We start from the raw sequence: 7,451 nt of genomic DNA on the forward strand, positions 1-7,451 counted from the left end.
TCGAGTTCGAATTTAATTAAAAGAGAAATGTCTAAAGATATGAACCGAGAAATAGATTATTGTAATTTAAAAAGAGAAAACACAACGTTTCTGAAAAAACTACTTTATAAAGGGACACTTTATGAAAAAGGACTGTTTGTAATTGTGGAAGCTTCAGATGGTCATTTACTATTTGGGCGCATAGACACAATGATCATATACAAATCGGGAATTGATCAAGTTTCATGCTTTGTACATTTGTTTGAATCATAGCGATGTGTAAAACTACACGTCTTTGAAGTCACCGAGAAAAATCGTGCTTTGATTATCAATTTGAATGATCTGGCGGATTATTATCCATTGCCATGCTATGATATATTTGGAAAAAAATTAATTACACTCAAGCACAGTGTTCACCATTCCTAGCGGACATGCTGACAAATGCTTGAGGTATGATATAACCTTATCGATAGCTTGAAATCGAAAACCCTTCCAGCTCACTATTCTTTTTAACAGAAACTACTCCAATCGCCACTATTTTAAAACGTCCCTTCGTAATAGGAATGACTGTAAATTGCGAAAATTATGATCCTTTGCATTTTTGCATGTATTGCAATACCCGCCATTTTCCATTTATATTTTGTGCCCGACGACAAAAACAAATATTTAAATCTTAAAATTTATTTCAGATGGATGAAGGTCCCTTCAATCAAATTCCTGCGGTCGTTCACAACGTGGAACATTTCGTGGAAAACCCACTTAAAGAGGGTTTAAAAAGTCTCATAGTTAAAGCTATACCTTCACTGTCATTAGCTGATGCAGAGCTAGTGGCAAATGTTTTAATTGCTACCGGCATTGAAAGCGAAGAAGATATACAAGATGTGACGGAAGATGATTTAAAAAACTCAATTTTAAAACCAAGTGCGCAAACTAAAACGTCATGTGCAAGCGAAGCTCAATAAAACCATGCATGTAAATGGTAAGTTTTTATTATTTAGGTGAGGCATTTCCATGGGCCACGTTACCACCGACGCGTATGTGAGAAGTCATTTTCGTAAACATTCATATTTAATTCTTATTTCAGACACAAGTGTTGTGGTGGGTCAAGAAGCTTCATCAGGAAGTAGTTCTAATAATGACAGTGAGCTGGTATTAAGTAATGAGGCTGGACCAAGTGGACTGTCGTTTAACCAGGAACCCACTGGCCAGGTAAATATTACGTAGACATAATTTTTCAGCCCATTCTAAGAGTGTAATAGCCTATTGTTTCAAGACGTACAATTATTTTCAATGTGTAGTAATGTAATTATATTTTAGGCTGTTGAATATGGTAATGAATCCTGGATTGCTTCGTACAAAATTAGGCTAGAAATTTTCACAAAGCCAGTCCTAAGAGAGCTTATGAGTAATAAGGCCCTCAGCTTAAAAGCCCAGGGCATTGTAGTGAGAACACTTGTGGATGACACGATAAAGAAATCCGTAAGACCTTCATACAATAGTATGCGGAAAATTTCCAGTTTATTTGCCAAACGGTTCCCAAATGCCTTGATTGACAAAGTTGGTGATAAAGTAATTGGGCTTGGAGACACATTATTCGTGAAGCAACTTTACAATCGCTTGGACTATCTTTCGAGACAGGAATATGGTGTTATGCCTCGCGTTAAGGAAGTAAAAAAATTTAAGAAACCGCGCTTGGATTTAACTAGCATAGAGTCATTTAATTACAATCCCGAAACAAGCAAAGAAGATTTGGCTATGAATGAAAGAATTCGTAAAGAACTGCAACAATTGCGTTTTGAATTAAATCCGGATAATGACATAATAGATTCAAAAATGAGACTTTCATTTCCACTACAAAGGAAAGAGATCATTGGAGGTGCCGAACTGAAAGAACTAATAGCACGTTGGCCATTTCTATTTGAAATAAGTGGAATGAAGGCTCACTTGGACCTTTTTCTTGGAAAAGACATATTTCAAATATTTGAGGATTTTTTCAAGGAAAAACGCTCCATATTTCTGCAATTTTTTTCGAGAAGTAAGAAAGCCTTCATGGTCAAAACCATAGAAGCCTTAAAAGATACAGAAAAGAGGACAGAAGTCGAAGTGGTAGGATCCATTATCCTAATGATCATGAATCACTTTAAGGAGGATTCAAACTGCATCTTCCCGATAATTGAAGTAGGCTATCCAAATTTAGGGTGTTTTGGATTTTATTTCTAAACGATTATTAATGGGACTCTTTAAATAATTGTAGCCAGGAAATGAAATTTCAATGGATATTCTGAAAAAGCTGGAAGAACCTTCTTCCACTTTAATAGTTATAGGTATTTATATTTTCTTTCGCATAAAACAGAAAAAAATCAAACCTGGATAATACTAAAAAACTGAACATTGTATAAGTATAAATAATAGTTTGAATATTGTAAGTAAGCTTTAATCAATATCTTTATTAACGAGTCAATTATAAACGCAAGTTGAAATGTGTTATTTGAAAATATGTAATCAATTTCCTTTAATTTCCCTATTTAGTCTATTGCCAAGTATGAGACGCGGATTCCAATTTGACGCCCTTCTAAAAACAATGAATATTTATTTCACAAATTATCTTTTCTTTTAGGAGAAAGTTTGCTCAAGTCTTCACGTTTTGTCCTTGTAGCAGAGGAAACAATTCTTAATCACCACAATCCTGGGGAAAATTTTCTTCAGCGCTTGCGATGTTTTTTGGAGTATTTTATTTAACAAATACCGAATATCCCAAGAAATGCTCTGCAACTTTGGAGTTTTTTCAAAGGTGTGATATTTAGTTAGACCAGATAGCGACAATGGTTTAAAATTTTTTTATACTGTCTCATAGAATTATTAATCTTGCAGATTTATCGCGGATTTGAACCATGATAACCCAAAGGATGCGGTCAACACAAAAGCGCTTGGACTTTTCTAAACTATCTCCACTCATGTGGACCCAATTTAAAGCAGGCTGAAAAAAACCTGGCAAATAAGCATTTTCTCTCATATTTTAATTAATAAAAGTATGAATTTTAAATGGCCTTCATTATTTACCGGAATTAAACTATTCATTTTTGGTAAAAGATATAAATAACCAACGACCTTAGAGGCATGCTTAGTTACATACCAGGGATAACCAATTAGGTTCATATGCATCGCTATATGGTTGGAAGGCTATAAGTGAATACACAAGCTGAAGTTGAAAACTCCAATTGATACAGTGAAACTTCATTCAATTTTAAACCTATAAATAACTTATTCTAATGAAAAACTACCTTTTTACCAACCAAAACAGCTGGCTCTCTTCCTATAATTTTAAAGACACTTCCAACAAAATATACCCTTACTACCAGTAAACAGTACTAGCTTACTTTTGATAAATTTTCCGAGATCTACTGCTAAACCTACTCTTTTTACCAATAATAATCACAAAATCAGTTCTGTAGTTTTTACAAGCTACCCAACTAAAAATAGGCATGTACTATAAAAACAACTGGCTCATCTCTTGTCGATTTCACAAGATACACTGTTAAAATTACACTTTCTTTTAGTAAAAATTACTTGTTCTGCTCTTGTCGTATTTAAAAGTTATCCTGCTAAAAATGCTCTTTTTACCAATAGAAACCGCAGAATAATTTTCTGTAGTTTCTATAATTCATCCAACTAAAAACAATGTTTGTACTAGTAAAAACTACTTGTTCATTTCTTGTTATTTCCACATGTTACTCTGATAATGTTACCCTTTTTACCAGCAAAGATTACTAGTTCATTTCCTGTAATTTGTACTATCTGAACCATTAAAAACACTCTTTCTATTCATAGAAACTACAAAGTAAGTTACTGTAATTTTGGCAGAGCTGTCTACTGTAATAGCTACGATTTCCTGTAGAATATACAGTTTGACTAAGAAATATCATCCTGTAAAAGTTACAAATAATTTTGGTGAAAAAAAACTGAATTATCCTGTAATTTCGGTTTACTGGAACTTCTTTAAAATTCACTGGGAAGTCCTGGCTTCACTACTGCCAGGAAATTCCAGTTATTTCAGCAGTAAATTTTTCTCTCAGTGTACACCCTTGACAACGTTCGGTTGAAAAATTATTATTCAAACGACTCCCAGTTTATTTAAGAAGTCCCAGGCGATAATACTATGGTCTGCACCACTATCAATAAAAGTAGTAGTGCAAAACATACCGTTCGGTCACGTTACGAACCTGGCTCGACTAAGTCTGTAATTGAATACTCGTCGCTTAGAATTCAGTTGTTTTGCGGAATAGGGCCTCATTAAATTGGGAAGCAACTGAAACGCTTCATCAACAAGTGGCCAAGTTTGGTCTCTATGCCCGGCAACAAGTAATCCTTAGGGAAGTCAACTGTGCCATTCTCCACAGCTTTGCCGAAGGCAGATGACTTAAAGATTCCTCCGTCAGAATGATATGACGAAGAGACAATATAATTTGTAATTATAGAACTTGGTTCCCCTTTTGGCTGGCTGCTGAATAGCAACATGCTTGCCATCTACGGCTCCGCAACTCATTGGGAAATTCCACAATCTTTCGTACTCCATGGCTGCGACGCTCCAGATAGACACAGTTGGTTGCTATTTTCTTACATTAATTTTTGCTTAAGATTCTAAATTCAACATGGGTGTACTAACTTCTAAATAGATAGGCTGTAGCACATCCCAAAATGCTTGACTTTTCCCTTTTATAATATTGTGGACTGTTGTGATTTCGAGACGGAAGCCATATGCTAATAGACCCAACCAACAAATCTTTTGAATTTTTATAACGGCTCAGATCTCGAACTCGGGTTTAGAGGTGAGAAAGGGCTGATTGGCTTGATTCAAGATCGTCACTTTCACCTTCTTCGTTGGTTTGACCATATCCAATTTTCGAAATTTTTACGGCCAATTTAGCCAAGTCAGTTTCTTCTTCAGCGGTCAATATAGTATCTCAGACAGACGCCCGATCTAAATCAAACTTGCCACTGAGCTTTATATGCAAAGTCCCTATGGGAATGTTGTATTCTCTGCCAGCCGCTCTAATGCTTTTGACTTTCTTTTCCGCATCCTCCATGGTTTTTCTAAGGCTTTAATTTTCCTATATTCTGAGAGAGCGATTGCTCTCTTAGATAAGACTTCATACTGCTCTTAATGTATAAGGAGGGTTTTTTGTTTGGATGTAGTTTTTTTTGTATTGTATTAATTGTTTTGAAAAAAAATCCACTGAACTAAAATTCGGACCCTTAATATGTGGTTAAAATTTCAAAGAGATCCCTCCATTAGTTTTTTTTATAGAAAATAATGTTGCTAAGGGTGGTTTTCATTTCCATAAAAAAATTAAGACATTTTGGCAAAAAAAAAAGGAAATTTTCCCATAGGAATAACATGGGAAATGTTTGCTGTGATGGCCAAATTGACTCGAGCATTTTTTGAAGACTATTTATTCGATAGGTCTGAAAATGGTTTTAAATGAAAGGTTGAACATTAAACTGGTGCCTTTCGAAGTTTTATTGAAAACAATTAATATTAAGTATTACTTTTTGTACTTTTAAGCACATGCTTAAACTTACGACCTTTTATTCTGTTGGACTTACGTGTTTTAGTCCTGGCTAAAATCATTGAGAAACGTACTGTTGGACTTACGCTGTTTTACCTCTAATAGAAAGACTGAGCGAAGATTTTTGTTTACACAACGAGTGTGGCTGTGTCGAGCTTAAGGCGAATTTTTAACTTTTCACATAAAAGAAGGGGTTAATTCGTCCTCATTTTATTTTAATTTCGTAAGTTAAACCTTATTATAATTTAATACAAAAGAATTTAAATTTAGGATTTAGCCGATAATTTTTAAATTCACTGATTTCACTAAGCCTTGGTCAAAATTTAAATACAGCTGATTGTATGTAGAGAGTCGACTACAGACCAATTGGCCGTGTTGCGTTCGTTTTAAGGTGTTTCACCTGGTGCCATCGGCCAACGATAGCCGCTAATTAGGTAATTTGTTTTAAATAAATCAATTTTTGTTGTTTAAACTACGCACAAGGGTTCGTTCCCTGCTTTCTCGACTGGTGCCACCAGCGGCCAGCCAAGTGCCAACGGTTACCGCTACGAAGATACGTTTTTTACTGGTAAAATAAATGATGGATTCAATCACACTATCACTAAATCCTGTCACCAAATCAACCAATATTTTAAATTCAGGTCCTTCCAATCATTTGTATTAGGTAACAATTGTATTATTAATTATTTTGCGCCAATTCTAACGTTGCCTAAGAAAACAGTAAACAATGGCCAGATTGCCAACGATAAACGCTACAAAGATTATATCTGGTGCAACCGGCAAACGATAACCCCTGCTTAGATCATTTTGAATGTTTCATTAGTGGTAAAATAATTGATAGATTAAATCACACGATCACTAAACCCTGTCAACAAACCAACCAATGTTTTTTATTCCGGCTCTTCCAATAATTTTTATTAGGTAACATTTAAATTTTTAATATTTATTAGTGCCATCGACCAACAATAACCGCTAATTAGAATAATTTTTTTTTAAATTAGACAAATTTTTGTTGTTTAAGATTAATGCAAACTCTACACATAGGTTTGTTACCTGGTTTCTAAACTGGTGCCAAGGGTAAAAACAAACCATAAGTAGCATATAACACTAGAAAAGTGTCCATCCATTTCCTACTCTGACTTTGGTATTGCAAATTAGTTTAATGTTTAATCTCCTCGAAAAAGGGGCGCGGAAGCTGTGTATTATTCTCGAAAAGTTAGACAAGCCTCAAGGACTCCGTCATGCTAAATTTTATTTCATTTCTTCAGTATTTATAATTCAATTACCATTTTCAATTAGTTAAAAATGACAATTATCCAACTAACTATTTAACACTGCTGTGAAAAAAAGCCATATTTTGTATTGTGGCTCTTCCAATCATTTTGATTAGGTAATAATTAAATTTTTTATTAATAATTTTGTGCTTATTTTAAGGATACATAGGAAAAAATGAAACCATGGCCAGTTTATGTATATAATGTTCATTTTAGTGCATATTCTAACATTACCTAAAAAAACCATAAACAATGGTTAGTTTTTCCCAAGATTATCAATTCCCATATTGGTCCTGAAAATATAAGTAAAACAATCTTACTAATAAAATTATTAATATATTGAATCATAGGGTCGCTAAACCCGTTCAGGCAGTCACCCACAAACCAATATTTAATGTCCAAGCTGTTCCAGTCATTGTAATTAGGTAAAAAAAACTAAAAATAATTTTCTTTATCAATTATATGGGTGTCTGTAACTCAGTTTAGAAGATGTTAAGTTCTTAACACTGTTGAATTATTGATTTACAAAATTACATTTCACTAGATTCATCATAAGCACGAAATTATAAATTAAATGGATCACTGTGTAGCTTTCTACGTCATCAAATAGATCTACTGGGCAACCGTGAAT

The 7,451-nt window shown here is 34.1% G+C and overlaps 1 long non-coding RNA gene across 1 annotated transcript; it reads left to right on the forward strand.

Annotated features, from left to right (window-relative positions):
• Window positions 1-5,233: 5,233 nt before the first annotated feature.
• LOC149685525 (uncharacterized) lies at window positions 5,234-6,642 on the forward strand. The gene is made up of 4 exons (XR_016384012.1): window positions 5,234-5,769; window positions 5,880-6,114; window positions 6,188-6,467; window positions 6,548-6,642. It is a non-coding gene; the product is annotated as an uncharacterized LOC149685525 (long non-coding RNA).
• Window positions 6,643-7,451: the final 809 nt, after the last annotated feature.

This window comes from Phalangium opilio, unplaced genomic scaffold (genome assembly GCF_054372755.1).
Source record: "Phalangium opilio isolate 3A_F unplaced genomic scaffold, DU_Popi_V2 ptg000032l_1, whole genome shotgun sequence".
Classification (NCBI taxonomy): domain Eukaryota; kingdom Metazoa; phylum Arthropoda; class Arachnida; order Opiliones; family Phalangiidae; genus Phalangium; species Phalangium opilio.